General features: G+C 38.9%; 1 protein-coding gene across 2 annotated transcripts in view; it reads left to right on the forward strand.

Moving 5' to 3' along the window:
- The window catches only part of pappaa (pregnancy-associated plasma protein A, pappalysin 1a), an 803,024-nt gene that overhangs the window by 773,252 nt on the left and 12,691 nt on the right, over positions 1 to 17,081 (forward strand). The gene's annotated exons all lie outside the window — the stretch shown is intronic.

Consider the following 17,081-nt stretch of genomic DNA (forward strand, 5'->3'; position numbering starts at 1 on the left):
TTAAATTTAATCTGCCAGAAATCTTCCTAAGCCTGTATGCTGTCCAAGTCCCTCAGTAATGATTAATTAGATTCGAGATTAACTGCTAATCATCCTAGCTTGGTATCATCTGCAATCTTAACCAGCTTGTTATTTATATTCCTATCCAAATCATTTATCTATACTAAAAATAGCAGCGGCCCTATCCCTGACCCCTGAGGGACACCGCTCTTGACATCACAAAATCCTGATAGGGTTCCTCACACCTTAACCCTTGGCTTCTTGTGTTTTAGCTGATTTTTCACCCACCTACACACAACACCCTGAACTACCACCTCAACTTCATCTGGCACCTCATCAAATGCTCTCTGAAAGATAAATAATATTCTAGGCACCACTTCTTCATAGAATCCTATCATGTTAATAAAAGACGACCTCCCTCCCTTGCTGACTGTTCTGTAAAACTTCTGTTCTTGCCAGGTGTTGCTCAATCTTTTCCTTAATAATTTCTTCCATTAATGTACCTGTGATGCACGTTAACCTTACTGGCCTGTAGTTGCTTTGATCTGTCCAATCACCCTTTTTATATAATGGGATAGTATTTGTCATTTCCAGTCCTTCAGAATTTCCCCAGTGTGCAGTGATTTCCTACAAATATTCGTCAAGGGTTATATACTTGCTAATAAACTCGAGATTAACTATGTGGTCCTGGTGATTTGTTTGATCTCAGCCTATTTAATGTGAACAGCACTTCTCTCTCTTTTTCTCTCTCAATTTCCAAATCACTCGGTATCTCCTTAGTGGTCCCTGTTACTGCTGGGAAGTTTTCCATTTCCTGTGAAGATTTCAGGAATAAAAATGGTCATAGATGGGTAGCAGGTCTACAATTCAAATGCTTATTCGCCTCTAAGCATATTCCATTTTCATTAAAAAGAGAATTTTTCAGAAATGATTTATTTAAACTTTTTTAAGCAAAAATACATGTGTTTGGGTCATTGCAAGCATACAATTGGATGACTTGACATTTGAATTACACAACACAAATAACATGAGATTTATTTTCTTGAACTGTTGGTATTGTTTGCTGTTGCCCAGCGTTGGCCACCATTGAAGTGCATTATATTCGAAATACTAATCTTTTTTCTCAGTCATCACTACAAACTACTTGGTGTAGTTAACTTACTCAAAAAAATCATTTTTGGGTGGCATATTCCTTTAAGTAAGCTAAGTTATCCTTTAGCTTGGATAGTTAACAAAATTTTTATTCCAGTGGCACTGCCATTGCCACAAATTGCAAGGCTCAAGTGTCAAACTTTGTTACATTCTGCTCGGTTTAGCATCATCACCTTTAATTAAGGGCATCCCTGACTCTGTCTAGTTAGTTTTTTGTTGGATTCATTTTGACAATATGGCTATGATTAATCATTTGGGGATGTCTAAAAATAAATGGTGGCTTCTGCAAAGCATTCTTCTAAGTGCAGAACTGTTGAGTTGGTCTTTAGAAAAATAATTCAAGCTATAAAAATAAAAAGTCATGTAAGAGGGTGTACCGTGCACTTATCATTACATTTAAGGTCTCAGATTTACAAGATGAAACAAAGTTCACCTTCAAACCTCAAGTCAAGTTGGAAGTAATAATACCAAAGAATGACGTCAAGTCCATAATTAGTTGTTTAGCTGTGACTCCCTCATTAAAAGTCCGGCTATAAAACTGGAGAAGAAAAAAGTCTGAAAGCAAGTGGCACCGTTATTAGCTATGGGGCACACAGGTTGCACTCTTTATAATATACTCTCAGCAGAAGTATAAATTGACAGATTATAGAGAATCTGAACACAGGGGTGCATCTAGGAAGGAATGCATAGGGGCTCATAGTAGTGGGGGCCTACGAATCCCCTCCCTGTCCTTTCGATCAAGGCTGATTAACGTACAGCACTCTGTCTTCAAGGGGGGACCTCCAGATTAGGGTATAGCATCGTCCCATCCTGGATTATGGCAGATTAAAGTACATTGCTCTTTTTCTTCAAAGAGGGATGGCCTTTAGTACCACATAGACCAAGGTCCCACTTTACAAGGGACCAAAAAAAATGATTGTATACCCACTTCAGGCCAACTTGTTAAAAATTAGGATAATCCATTGGTTTACTACTACTACTAATAAAAACACTATAAACTTTATCCTCTCCATTGGTGATCTGTGTTTTTCTTCTAGTCTGAGTGGAAATGGCAAATTTTTGATTGACCTAATATTTAAAACAACGTTGAACAATTCTGTGAATTTTGTTCAAAATTATTTTGCATGTTTATGAAAAAGTGAGCTCAATAACAAGTTGACTGACAGGTGTGTGACACAGAAGACTAACTCAGCCATTAGGCATTCAATAACTAGCAAGGCAACCTCAGGACATTCAGTCTACGATACAATTTAGCTCTTATTTATTTCTTACCATATTCTTAATTCAGCATTTGTTCATATGAATGGGAGAATTTTAAAGATAGATTTCATGGGAATGTCATTTTATTGTTGCATATTAAAAGACTAAAGGACTAAAGTTGATTCTGCATGAGGGAAGGATGAAATCTTTAGAAAGTGAGTGGAAATGTAATTTTAAATATCAGGTATGTGCAGCCCTCTGTCTCAGAATATTGATCACACTAGAAGAATTAAAATCTTGAACCGATCACAGTGCCTGGCACAGGTTTGTAACCCCATCTCTTCACCTCACGACAGTGCATGGACACACCATGGGAGCAGGGACCAAGGAAGAACAGCAATAAGCAATAGTTGATACCTGGGCCCGTATTTATCAAGCATCTCAGAATAGGGAAACGGTCCTAACTGGCTCAAAGATCTAGAAATATGACGCAAATTTGGCCCTACTCTCAGGAGTAGCAGTATAAGCATTTTATTCATTTCCCTAATTTATGAAACTATTCTTAATATTGCCCAGGATTTAGGAGAGCTTGTGAGCACCCCCTATAGTCCCGGAGTGGTATTACGTACCTCAGATGAGGTACTGTATAACTATATCTATCTATCTATATATAATATATATATATATATATATATATATATATATATATATATATATATATATATATATATATACCAGGGGGTTCTCCCCCTGCTTACTTTGCTTGCCAAAGGCCTGCGCTACGTGCCAGCCACTTTGCATCTCTGCCACTCGCGTTGTGAAAGGGGGGCTGAATGCACCCCAAGGAGTTGTGGTCGCTCTTCTGAAACCCCCTCTTAAACGGTGATACAATTGGAAACAAAAACAGTTTTTTTACCTCCTCTTTGCTCAATCAGCTGCTGCCATGCCGTGCCGTGTGATCTGCATCTCACGTGATGCTTCAAGCATTTAAAAGCCTGTACAGCAGCTGTCCTACTCTTTGTCTTGAATTTCAGGCCCCAGGCATGCTTAAATCTCTTGGCACAAAGTCTCGTCTGGCTGGACATGAGTTCTTGATTTTTTTTTTAGTTTATAATTTAAAAACGGAATAAGAATCTGAAAATCTAACAACATCACAGTAAAGTTCAATAAATTCTGATAAGAATGATACCAAACATATATATGTAGGTTTTAAAATAAGCCTGATTTAAAGCGTGACATAAAAACATTGCATAAAATTGTTGCACAAAGTCGTTGCACTTTCAGGCTTAGAATTTTATATATAGAGAGTAGATATATCTATCTATCTATTGTAAAATAAACACAGGGACACTGTCAAAGGGTTGGGGAAATTTCCCATATACTGTTGCACAGAGAAATTGACGTCTTTACAGACTGAGCTCAAAAGATAGATAGATAGATAGATAGATAGATAGATAGATAGATAGATAGATAGATAGATAGATAGATAGATAGATAGATAGATAGATAGATAGATAGATAGATAGATAGATAGATAGATAGATAGATAGATAGATAGATAGATACTTTATTAATCCCAATGGGAAATTCACAATTTCGTTGTAAAAGTAAGTGTGTCCAGGGAACGAATCCACATAAAATAAAGTAATAGGAGTGATCAATAAATAAAAATAGAAAAATAAAAGTAGAAAAGTACACATACATATACAGTCATACACGGAGCTGCTGAAAAGGCTGCCACTCACGGCGGCGCCGGATGTAGAAATAAAGGAATAAGGAAGAATAAGGAACTGTCCCAACAGAAAATGAGGGTGGTATGTATAGGTGGGTCTGCAGGAAGTGACATGTAGAAAGAGGCGTGATCTGTAGGCTTGAAACCGGAAGTGACATATGGGAAGAGGCTTGATCTTGAAGGTCGGAAACCAGAAGTGATGTTATTGGGTGGTTTCTTCACTTCTACCAGGACAAAGGAAAGAAGAGTTAGAGGGCAGTGGCAACCCTGTTCGGCAGGTAACTACATCTATTTGAGCCCGTAAACTGTCTCCCAAGCACACGTGTGTGACACTATCTATCTATCTATCTATCTATCTATCTATCTATCTATCTATCTATCTATCTATCTATCTATCTATCTATCTATCTATCTATATATATATATATATATATATACATATATATATATATATATATATATATATATATATAGAGAGAGAGAGAGAGAGAGAGAGAGAGAGAGAGAGAGAGAGAGAGATAGTAATATATTTCATATATATTGTACATAATTAAAATCTTGAACCAATCACAGAGCCAGGAACAGGCTTGTTACACCTTCCCTTCACCTCAGACAGCACACCATGTGTGCATGAACCCAAGGAAGAACAGCAATAAGCAATAGCCAACACCTGTGCCCGTATTTATCTAGGAATATAAGAAGTAGGAAACGGTTCTAACTGGCTCAGACATCATGAAATGTGGCATAAATGTGGTCCTACTTTTATAGAGGTAGCAGTAGAAGCATTGTACTACTTTTCTTAATTTAGGTAATTACTCTTAACATCATTGGGATTTAAGAGAGCTTATGGGTGCCCCTATCTTGGTTATACTTACCTCAGATGAGGTACAATATATATATATATATATATATATATATATATTGTAGCCTAGGTGCCAAGCACCACAACGGATGGATTCTCTACTCATACAGAGCTGTCTGAGGTGGCTCGCTATCTTTAAAAGGACTGTGTGCCTTTCGCCACACTATTTGGAAAAATGCATGTGTGAATGTGTGTAGTAATCCGCCTACCGGGCATTACCACTTTAAAGGAAAGAAAGTCCTAAGAATTTGGGTAAAGTCAACTTTTGCAAAATAATCCTTAAGGCACTTACCTGTTTAAGTCATTAAGTGCAGGGTGTGCTTTTCAGTCATTTAACTTTGTCATTGGCTGGTTCTCATAGTGCGACACCAGCGACGGGTCAGGCGCACCTCCAGGTCAGGCCTGCTGGAGGACGCTGCGCGTACCCCACCATAAAGGTGGTCATCTCTTTAGTCCTGCTGTTGGCAAAGAAAGGTGTGAAGCGTTTTAGTTAAGAATGAAAGAAAGAAGCGTACTTTTGTAGTGCGTATCGGCCTTTCCAAGGGAGCATGTCCAGATGCCCTCCAGTTCGCGTTCGTGCTCTAGCCCTATTTATTACATGCCTTGCAACGGTTGAAAGGAGTACCAGTGCAGAAAGCACCTACATCAGTTGCAATTGGTGAAAGGGAGCAACGTGTCACAGGATTGGTTAAAGATTTATTCCCCGACTATGAGAGGCACTTGCTGCGTGTTAAGGATTGCTTTTAGACTCGGTAGTGTGGTTAGCGTGTTTGGTACAGCTTTTTCATTCAGTATACCAAACAGCAGCTTGTGCCTGATTTTGTAAATATTTTCTTTGTTTTTAAATCTCTCCTAGTTGTAGTTTGATTTTGGGTGGAGGTATTTATATAGATTTTGGGTTTTGATACACTTTTTTTTTTTTTTAATATATATACAATGTTGTATTTACTTTGTAAATATTTTTGGGATTCTTTGGACTTTGTTATGTGTGTAGTTTCTTCCTTAACTCGTTTTCTTCATTTAGGAAGACTTACCATTTTTGTGTATATACATTTTCATCTTTATTTTTCATTTTTGGGGACTGGAAACGTCACCCTATGTATTGTGCACTGTTTTTGATTGGGACATTATTTGTGTTGTTTTGTTGTACCTGTAAATAAATCTTGTTTTGGAATTACCACCTTTTTGTGTCTGGGTCTCCATGTCTGTCTTCCCACAAATCTGATCCCAGGAGGTCCTGCACTACAAGTTGCCCACTGTGTGGTCTGGTGCCAACCTTACCAATACACAGGGTGTCACACTGTGCAGAGTTGCCGTTTTTATAGGCCATCCTGCTATTTGTGATGTATTGCCAGCTCAAACTTGAGTGACTCATCCCTGGCTGATGTAACTTGTCCAGCGGTGCTGCAATATTGTACTGTATGTGCTGTTTCTCAGATATAAAAGAAGATCTGCATAGCATGTGCAATCAACCAGAGCTTGTCGGCTTTGTAAAGCCAGCTTGGCTTATCTGAAATAAAGTAAGGCTGTATTTTTCACTAGAAGTGATCTTTTGCAGGTTCGGCTAAAGAATGCCAACATTGATGAGAGGACATATTGACATAGCTCTTAGTTTTATATAAGATCTGAATGGTGATTAAACCTAAGGCACCTACAGCATGGTGTCTACCTAATTTACCGTAATGATGATTTAGTCACATCTAAAATGTAGGAGTATTACATATTTTTTAACAATAAGTCATATAATAGACTGCATTCAATGTATACTGTATGTGATTGCATCGCACCGTAATACCAGTCTACCGTGTCAGCTCACAGCGTGGCCATATATCGCCATTGTTTTTGCCAGCTAAAGCTCTCTCTTATGGTGAAACTTGCTGTCTTCCCGGATGATGCTTTAGAATTTCCACAATTTATCCTACTTATAGACTATTAAATTACCATTAATTTTAGTTCCATAAAGCCACTGTCAAAGCCTTGTTTGCAAATGGCATGGAAAAAATTCATAAATTACCTGCCACAAATGTTCGTTTTTATCCAAAAATCAAGCAGGTGGTTTCTTTCACCTTATAAATTTTAATTTGCTATGAAGGGTCTTTTTATACAGTGACACAGAGTGCCACTTTATTTTTATTTTTTTGAAAAGGCATGGCAATCCAGACAGCAATGAACAATTCGAAAAAATGAAGTAGGATTACCAGTTTGACAGAACACTTTGGTTTAGTTTTTTTTCATTTTTATTTTAACACATTGAGCTGGCAGAAGAGGTGTATCGTGTCTATAGGAAACTAAAGTTAATTGTCGAATTATAATACTGATGGCAGAACCTATTTTATTATGTTTTTATAGCAGTCTGTTGTAATCCCCAGTTGACTCTTTACTCTAATCCGGTTTGTGCGTTGAAAATTGAATCACTGTATTTGTGTGTAAAAATATATAAAAAAAGGTTGATCCTCAGCTGTCTTTTGATTGTTTTGTTGGGAAGCAGACAGAACGTAGACGCAGTTTATTTGATAGAAAAAAAAAATTTATGGTCGAGAAGAGGTTATGCCAGACTGGAAGGAGTTTTCCAAAAGGTTCAGCCATCATACTGGGCTATTTACCTAAACCATGTTAAGGGTGCTTGTGTTTATTTATTTATTTAATTTATTTAGACTTTTGTTTTTGGGCTGGAAGGATCAGTTTGCACCTCATTAAGGAATAGCATGTTTCTGGCAAGCAAATCCTCTTTTTCAGGAAAAAAAAAATGTAAAGAATGGAAAATAGAAAGACAAAAAAAAAAGAAGTGTGCAATAAAGCTTCAAGAGATTGTCCAGGGAATGGGGCGAGCGTGTAACGCCTGTATACCTTGAGGGAGATGAATGAGTTTGTTTACAGCTGGGAAAATCCCCGATGGCAGCGGTAAAACACAGGGAGGGAAAGCCTTCATGTTTACACAGGGCCTCACTACACTGACAGCAGAAACAAGAGGCCTCTTGTACATTGTTCTGCGCCTCTCTTCAAGGAAAGGAAACTCTATTAGGTTGCAGTGATGACTAGTAAACCTCTTTTTTTTTTTTCTCTTACCAGGAATGTGTATAAAGACAAATGTGGCAATTACACCCATATGGGCAGATTGCTGTTTTCTGGTGGCCTTGATGTATTAGAACATGTTCCTGTGGTATGTCGTTTTGCATTGAGAACGAAAAAAAACAAAAAAACAAAACAAAGAAAAAAGCTGTCCCCAGCTTCCTAACAAGTCTGCAGCTTTATCAACTCTTGTTTTCTAATTTATGGTGATTTTTAAAACGGCTAATGACATGTTCAAAACAAATTTCCTTCCCTGTACAATTAATGCATCTATTAGCATAAGTAGAAGCACACGGCCGGACTTCCACTGTGGTTTAGTTTACATGGTGGTCAATAGTACTAGGGTGTTGTACCGTGTTAGCCATTACGAATGTAGAGAAAAGCCAAGCAAAATGACACCTTTTATTGCCTGAAGATGGGGCCTGAGTTGCCTCGAAAGCTTGCATATTGTAATCTTTTTAGTTAGCCAATAAAAGGTGTCATTTTGCTTGGCTTTTCTCTACATGGTGGTCAATGGAACAGATGAGAGCCCTGACAAAGTTTCAATTTACAGCAGGAGCGGATTGGGTCTCAAAACCGGCCCGGCATCCTTCAAAGAGTGAGGTGACAAGCTCGACCCACTCAGCCCATTATTCATTGTAATCTCTCTATTATAAAAAAAAATCTTGGGAGGGAGACTAGGGAGACGAGACGTGATCTTCTCGGAAGACAATTTGAAGTCCCACGAGACAAGGCAGCTTGACAACATTTAAAACAAGTTCATGGACATCTAACCTAGCAGTTGTTGGAATGTTTTTGGCAGACACACTTCATGTGTTCCCAGCTCTTAAAACAACGACAAGCAACAAGCAAAACACGCAGCTCGCCAGCAACAGCAAGCCGGCAGATGATCTGACCGCTTCTCCTTAGTGTTCGTTCAGCCCCAAACTCTTCACAACACGAGTGGCAGAGATGCAAGGTGGCAAAAGGACAGCTACTGTACAGACTTTTAAATGATCAATGCTTAGCGCGACAAGCAAAACACACAGCTCGCCAGCAGCAGCAGCAGCAGATGATCTGACCGCTTCTCCTTAGTGTGCGTTCAGCCCCAAACTCTTCACAACACGAGCGGCAGAGATGCGAGGTGGCAAAAGGACAGCTGCTGTACAGGCTTTTAAATGACAGACGCTTAGCACGATAAGCAAAACACGCAGCTCGCCAGCAGCAGCAAGCTAGCAGATGATCTGACCGCTTCTCCTTAGTGTGCGTTCAGCCCCAAACTCTTCACAACACGAGCGGCAGAGATGCGAGGTGGCAAAAGGACAGCTGCTGTACAGGCTTTTAAATGATCGACGCTTAGCGCGACAAGCAAAACACGCAGCTCGCCAGCAGCAGCAAGCCAGCAGATGATCTGACCGCTTCTCCTTAGTGTGCGTTCAGTCCCAAACTCTTCACAACACGAGCGGCAGAGATGCAAGGTGGCAAAAGGACAGCTACTGTACAGACTTTTAAATGATCAACGCTTAGCGCGACAAGCAAAACACACAGCTCGCCAGCAGCAGCAGCAGCAGCAGCAGCAGCAGAAAGACAGCAGCTGATCCAACGGCATCCCCTTAGCGTGCGTTCAACCGCCCCCCCTTCACAATGCGAGCAGCATTATACGTCCTGCGAGAAAGGGATTTAACCACTCCCAGGACCAGAAATAAAGTATTGTTTTTACAAAAGTTTTAAAGTAAAAGTGAAAATAATGCATATGTAACAATTCCCATAAAAATAACAATCTCTTTAAATTGTATATCCAGTAAACCAAACCCGGGGGTGGGCGAGCGAAGCGAGCAGGGGGTGGAGCCCCCTAGTTTTCTTAAAATTTGTGATGAATACGCGGCTCGCTACTTGCTATGAGCCTATGATATGAACTCTATGTAAACTGTTGCCAGACTTAATCTGTACACTGTTATTTAGACACAACATAAAAATTGACAACATGCTTAGAAATAAAATTTAATGGAAAATAAAAATTTAGTAACACGGCTTACACGTTATTAGAGTACATGTCAAATGTCAATGTCATGTCCAAGTGCCAGTACCCTAGTAGGCTAGTAGCTGCTCATTTACAATGGATTAAATTATAACCGAGGTTATAATGAAAACCTCACATGATTGAAATGTTCCATTAACTTAACGATAAACTATAAATGTTCCACCCTAATATGAAAAATTCCTATCCTGTGCTTTAGAACTTTATTTCATCATACTAATAATCGCAGCTGAAAACCACTAATTGCTCACGCTGACGACCAGAGAACAATAAAATGCATAACACATAATCTAAACTAATTATTAGTACCAAAGAATTTAAATACTAGATATGAGATAAAATAAATTACAATAATGTATATGCTAACTGAAATGAAACTGAAAGGCAGTTTTGACCAAATTTTGACTAAACGTTGTGTACTGACAACTAAAACAACTTGATGACATAATACGGTATATTATATAGGACTATATAAATCACAGTACCGGACAGATAATGTTCAGTAGTTTAGAAAATTAATTTTAATGTCAAACAGTAACCAGTACATAAAATTTATTTCATGAAATGGCCGGCCCATAACCAGACCAGAATCCGCAGCCCACCGGGCATTGCCCAAAAGCCCTAATGGCCAGTCCGCCCTTGATTTACAGAAAGTATTCAGACCCTTTCATGTTTAACACATCATGTTATGCTGCAGCTTTGCGTGATGGAAAAATTAACCTCAAAGGTTAAAGGTAAAATTTTTAAGACAGTGGTGTTATGTAGCTGAGATACGGGCAGTAAAGGGAGCGCAAGAGAAGAAGTTAGATGTGGCAGAAATGAGAATGTTGAGATGGATGTGTGGAGTTACAAAATGAGACCGTTAGAGGTACAACAAAATTAGGAGAGGTGTCCAGTGTTGTGCGTGAACAACAGTTCAAAAGAGCGTGTTCATTGAACAAGCTCATTTTTCTAAGAACAGTGAACTTAACGTAATGTATTTGCAAGTGAAGAACTTGAACGTGAGCTAGTTCAGTTTTATTTGACATTACGGATCTGGTTTAGGTCCAGATTAAACATTTTGCCTTACCCTGTAATGTGGGGTGGAACCGAATCTGAATACGGTATTCAGATAAAGCACAAATAGTGAATTTATACAAATATTTCTTTCATACAAATTTTTGCCATTTATTTGTATTCAGAAAAAATAATGTAAAATCACATAGGCACTGTCTATGTCTGCCTGCTTGTCTGTGTGCAGCCCCGCTGACACGAGCATGCGGTGAAGCTCTGCTTTTGCTTTTAGGAAAATGTTGTACTTTGCGAGGCCATTTTATATTTTTCCCCATTGGACATACAATATGTGACACAAATTTTGACTGGCAGCGTGAAAGGTTAGTTCATCTACACGCTGGTTCTACAGTCACCATTTGTGTCACACGGTTGGAAACAGAGCGGTAATTTATATGTATACTTGCATCTATTTAATTTCTTTTTTGACCGGGAGGATATTAGTATATATGGTTATATGTGTGGCGGCACGGTGGCGCAGTGGGTAGCGCTGCTGCCTCGCAGTTGGGTGACCTGGGGACCTGGGTTCACTTCCCGGGTCCTCCCTGCGTGGAGTTTGCATGTTCTCCCCGTGTCTGCGTGGGTTTCCTCCGGGCACTCCGGTTTCCTCCCACAGTCCAAAGACATGCAGGTTAGGTGGATTGGAGATTCTAAATTGGCCCTAGTGTGTGCTTGGTGTGTGTCCTGCGGTGGGTTGGCACCCTGCCCGGGATTGGTTCCTGCCTTGTGCCCTGTGTTGGCTGGGATTGGCTCCAGCAGACCCCCGTGACCCTGTGTTCGGATTCAGCGGGTTGGAAAATGGATGGATGGATGGGTTATATGTGTGTGTTGCTGGGTATAACTCAGTAAAGTGTATTTAACTAAAAAAGTCTTCATAATTATTGTATTTTATTCAAGAACACCGTAATAGCCTAATATAAGGCATGTCAAATTGACAAAAGCAAACTCATGGGTCATTTATTCTCAATCCTTAAAAAAAACAAAATTAACTGAACATGAACTAGTTCAAAATTGAAATGGTGAACTATGACCGTGAATTTATTCATTTTAATCTGTGTGAACTGAACTTTGAGCAAGTTCTTGTGAGGTATGAACTTGCACAACACTGGAGATGTCTAAGAAAGTAAAGGAAAGTAGCTTGAAGTGGTATGAACGTGTGATGAGGACAGACAAGGAATATGTGGGCAAAAGAGTGATGGGAATGGAAGTCCAGGTGAAGAGAAAGCAAGGGGTGCCAAAGCAGAGGTGGATGGATAAAGTAAAAGAAAACCTGAAGGAAAAGGGTCGAGTAGGGAGGGAGGAGGAGGTGAAGGACCGTGCTGTATGTAGAAGGTTGATCAGGCACATGAAGCCCTCATAGAAGTGGGAAAAGATGAAGAGGAAGAAGAAGAGAGATGTTGCAGTCTTATGCTAAAATCATGTAAATTAATTTCTTCCATTAACGCTCAAGTACTCCAGAATGAAAATATGGAAACAAGGCTTTAGGAATTTTTGCAAATTTATTTTAAATTTTTTATTAAAAAAAAAAAAAAAAAAAACAGGAGTGGTCTCCCCTAGACTTTCTCATATACTTAGATATGGGGAGGGATATTTGAGGAGTAAACCACAATCCCATTGAGAAGTTGTGGTCAATCCTCAAGAGGCGGGTGGACAAACAAAAACCCACCAATTCTGACAAACTCCAAGCATTGATTATGCAAGAATGGGCTGCCATCAGTCAGGACTGGGCCCGGAAGTTGATTGACAGCCTGCCAGGGCGAATTGCAGAGGCCTTGAAAAAGAAACAAGGGCTAACACTGCAAATATGGACTCTTTGCATAAACTTAATGTCATCTATACTAATTAATAAAAGGCAAAGCCCTCACTGACTCACTGACTGACTGACTCACTCACTCACTCATCACTAATTCTCCAACTTCCCATGTAGGTGGAAGGCTGATTCCTTGCAGCTTACTTACAAAAGTTAGGCAGGTTTCATTTCTAAATTCAACGCGTAATGGTCATAACTGGAACCTCTTTTTTTACAATATACTGTAATGGACGGCAGCTCGATGGCCGTGGGAGGTGGAGTTGAGTGTCACGTCATCACGCCTCCCACGTAATCACGTGAAAAGACTGTGAACGCAGTAGGGAGAAATGAAGGAAGAGCCGCAAACAGCGAAGAACAAAAAATTCATTAAACAATTGAGAAGGGAGCGAAACAATAAGAAGTGAGCGACTGAAGCATACAAGCATCTTCGTAAGGGAAACAAAGCACGGTGTAAAACGTAAGTTTAAATTAAGTTTATAGAAACGCTCCCGCTGCGGATTGCAATAACACATTCGCGAGATAAAAGTTTAATGAGAAGACACGAGGTGTAAAGGAACCACACGCCGTAGCGCAACGTTAGGGGCTTCACCTTTGGCGCTGACGTTCGAGATTCGATTCCCGAGAGGGGATGCAATGAGTGTGTACGCATTAAGAGCACAGAATTAGATCGAAACACATGTCGCGTACTCTTTGCATAATTTGAAAGTAAACGATTTCAACCATTCTATGATCTGCTTCTCGCAACTGAAAGACGGCACATGGCGGATGTTAGCCGACTTGCTGACCGCAATGTTAGGGGCTTCAACTCTGGCGCTGACGATAGAGATTCGATTCCCGAGAGGGGATGCAGTGAGTGTGTACACCTGATGAGCCCAGAATTAGGGAGAAACACGTGTTGCATACTCTTTGCATTATTTGAAAGTAAACTATTAAAACCATTCTATGATCTGCTTCTGGGAACAGAAAGAGGGCACGTGGCGGACGTAAGGCGACTTGCTGACCAACCACAAGCGTAACCTGGCAGGTAACCACCCATACAATCAGATTGTGATTCAGAAAACAAATGCCATGAATGTAATTACCACGATCTACATACTGTCAAATAAACGAAACACACGCCATAGCGCGACAGCTGTGAAAAGGGAGGTTCACAAAAAAACAGATCCTTAACAAATTGTTATTGGTATATTTTCGATCAGTTTAAAAAGGTTTTCTTTTCTTCTTAATAAAAAATTAAAAGCAGTACTTCGCCGCAACGAAGCGTGAGAATTTGGCTATATATATCTGCTTCTCGCAATTAAAAGAGGGCACGTGGCGGATGTTAGACGACTTGATGACCAAGCATTAGCGTTACCTGCCAGGTAACCACCCGTACAATCAGATTGTGATTCAGACTAGGAATGCAATGAATGTAATTACCCCGATCTACATACAAGGCGAAAGTCTTGCAACATTCAAAGATGATGGTTTGGGATAAGTACACCATAGAACATAAAAGAGCTTATGAAGCCTTGAACCGAAAAAAGCAAGATCTCAGAGATCGTAAAAAAAAAAATAGGAGGTAATGTCGTTTTACTCGCTGTAGATTTTAGTCAAACATTACCAGTTATTCCACGAGGGAGACCAGCAGATGAACTCAACGCGTGTTTAAAATCCATGCTTCTCCCACGCTCGGTTATATGTCGCATGTTCTCGGGTAAGTACACCAAAAAATGTATACATTTAAGCATGCAGTGGGCAAACAAAAAATGAGGTATACCCGAAGGCACTACAGTAGTACTCAATGTAACTTTACTTCTTAAATGTTAATGTTTTACTGTTTAATAATTTATACGCTTCTTATATGTTGTTCAAATTCTTTTATCAAAATACCAGTGACAGCGCAATGCACGATAACATGGAGTGAATACACCATACGCATCCGCCCACGGCCACCCTGGTGTGCGCGGATAGGAGTTGATTCTACAATAAAATAAAATAAAGATAAAAAGAGTAATACAATCATCACCCATAAAGCGGATAGTAGACGTGACGTACTATATGTGTACCAGATTTCAAGTCAATAGGTGAAACGGTTTGCGAGCTACAGGTGATTTAAAATCCTGGACAGACAAACGAATAGCCACGGTCGCAAATCATAGAAGAAGATTTTACTGTTTAATAATTTATATTTATATGAAATGTGCTTCTTATATATTACTTCATATTCTCATATGATAATGATGTTAATGTTGTTTATATTGATTTCTATGTTATTGCAAGTGCATGTATGTGTGTATATGTATGTATATATATATATATAATATATGTGTATATGTGTGTATATATATATATATATATTCACGGCATTCGAAGTCTGTGTCACAATCTGATAGTGTGGGTGGTTACCTACCAGGTAACGCTTGTGGTTAGCCAGCAATCTGCTAACATCCACCACGGTGCCCTCAGTTTGTGAGGAGCAGATCATAGAATGGTTGAAATAGTTTACTGTCAAATAAATGCAAAGAGTACGCGACACGTGTTTCGCCCTCATTCTGGGCTCATCAGGCGTACACACTCCACTGCACTCCTATATATATATATATATATATATGTGTATATGTATATATATATATATGAATAATATATGTGTATATGTATATATATATATATATATATATATATAATATATATATATATATATATGTGTATATGTATATTTATATATATATATATATATATATATATATATATATATATATAATATATGTATATATGTATATTTATATATGTATGTATATATATAATATATGTGTATATGTATATATATATATATATGACAGCAACACTCATAACAATGACAACACAATTACATTGACAATCATGTTACATTATTTTTAAAATGTTTCCTTTACTTTGTCATAACCTCTTTAACACACTACAACTCCGCTGCGAAGCGCGGGTATTTTGCTAGTTGTCAATAAAAGCCTTTGAAACAATAATCCAGATGAGAAGTGACCAGGCTATGAACAAGGATAGCAATGGTGTGGGGAGTGAGGGAGGTGCGAATACCATTAATGTTACGCAGGTGGAAATATGCCAACCAGGAGATGTTATTGATGTGGGACTGAAAGGATAAAGTACTGTCAATGATGACACCCAGACTCTTAACCTGTGGGGAAGGGGAGACAGAGGAATTATCAATAACAAATGAAAAATAATCAGTTTTGGATAATGTTGATTTTGTACCAATGAGGAGAACCTCAGTTTTGTCACTATTTAATTTAAGAAAATTTGAAGAAAACCAGGATTTGATTTCTGCTATGCAATCAATAAGTGAGGAGGGTGGAAAGGAAACGGTGAGATAGAGCTGGGTGTCATCAACATAGCAGTGGAAGCTAATGTTATATTTATGAAAGATATTACCAAGGGGAAGGAGGTAAATAATGAAAAGGAGGGGCCCCAGGACAGAGCCCTGGTATACCATAGGAATATCTGACAAAAAGATCTAAAAACACTGAAGCAGCAAACTTTGTGAAAACCAACACATGTGTCATTCTCAAAACTTTTGGCCAGGACTGTATAGCATTGGAAAACCTTTAAGTGAGACATCTTAGATGTTAATAATTAATAGTCCTCTCCAGGCTAAAATTCCTTTAGCAGGAGAGGAGAACAATATACTTAAGATCTTCTGATAAGATAACTGTCCAACAAAGTCTTTTGAAGTTACATCTTGCCTGAAGAAGGGGCCTGAGTTGCCTGGAAAGCTTGCATATTGTAATCTTTTTAGTTAGCCAATAAAAGGTGTCATTTTGCTTGGCTTTTACCTTTTATTGGCTAACTAAAAAGATTACAATATGCAAGCTTTCCAGGCAACTCAGGCCCCTTCTTCAGGCAAGATGATGAGTTTTTCAATACAATGTGGATCTGTAGTCAGGTTGTCAGTGATGTAAACAATCCTCATATCTGGTCATTTATTTATCTTTTAGTTAGCCAATAAAAAGTGTCATTTTGCTTGACTTCTCACAGCATCCATAATGGCTAACATGGTACAACACCCTACTACTACAACTATTTTTGTGTGATGGATGGAATAAACAAATCATCTGCACAAAGACTTGATGTGTCTCCATGAGATACCCCAAGCATCTTCCTCAATGCGTGATGTTTATAAAGTCTTTATTTCGATGGTGTGAACCAAGGTGTTGCT

This window comes from Erpetoichthys calabaricus, chromosome 9 (assembly GCF_900747795.2).
Source record: "Erpetoichthys calabaricus chromosome 9, fErpCal1.3, whole genome shotgun sequence".
NCBI classification, from domain to species: domain Eukaryota; kingdom Metazoa; phylum Chordata; class Cladistia; order Polypteriformes; family Polypteridae; genus Erpetoichthys; species Erpetoichthys calabaricus.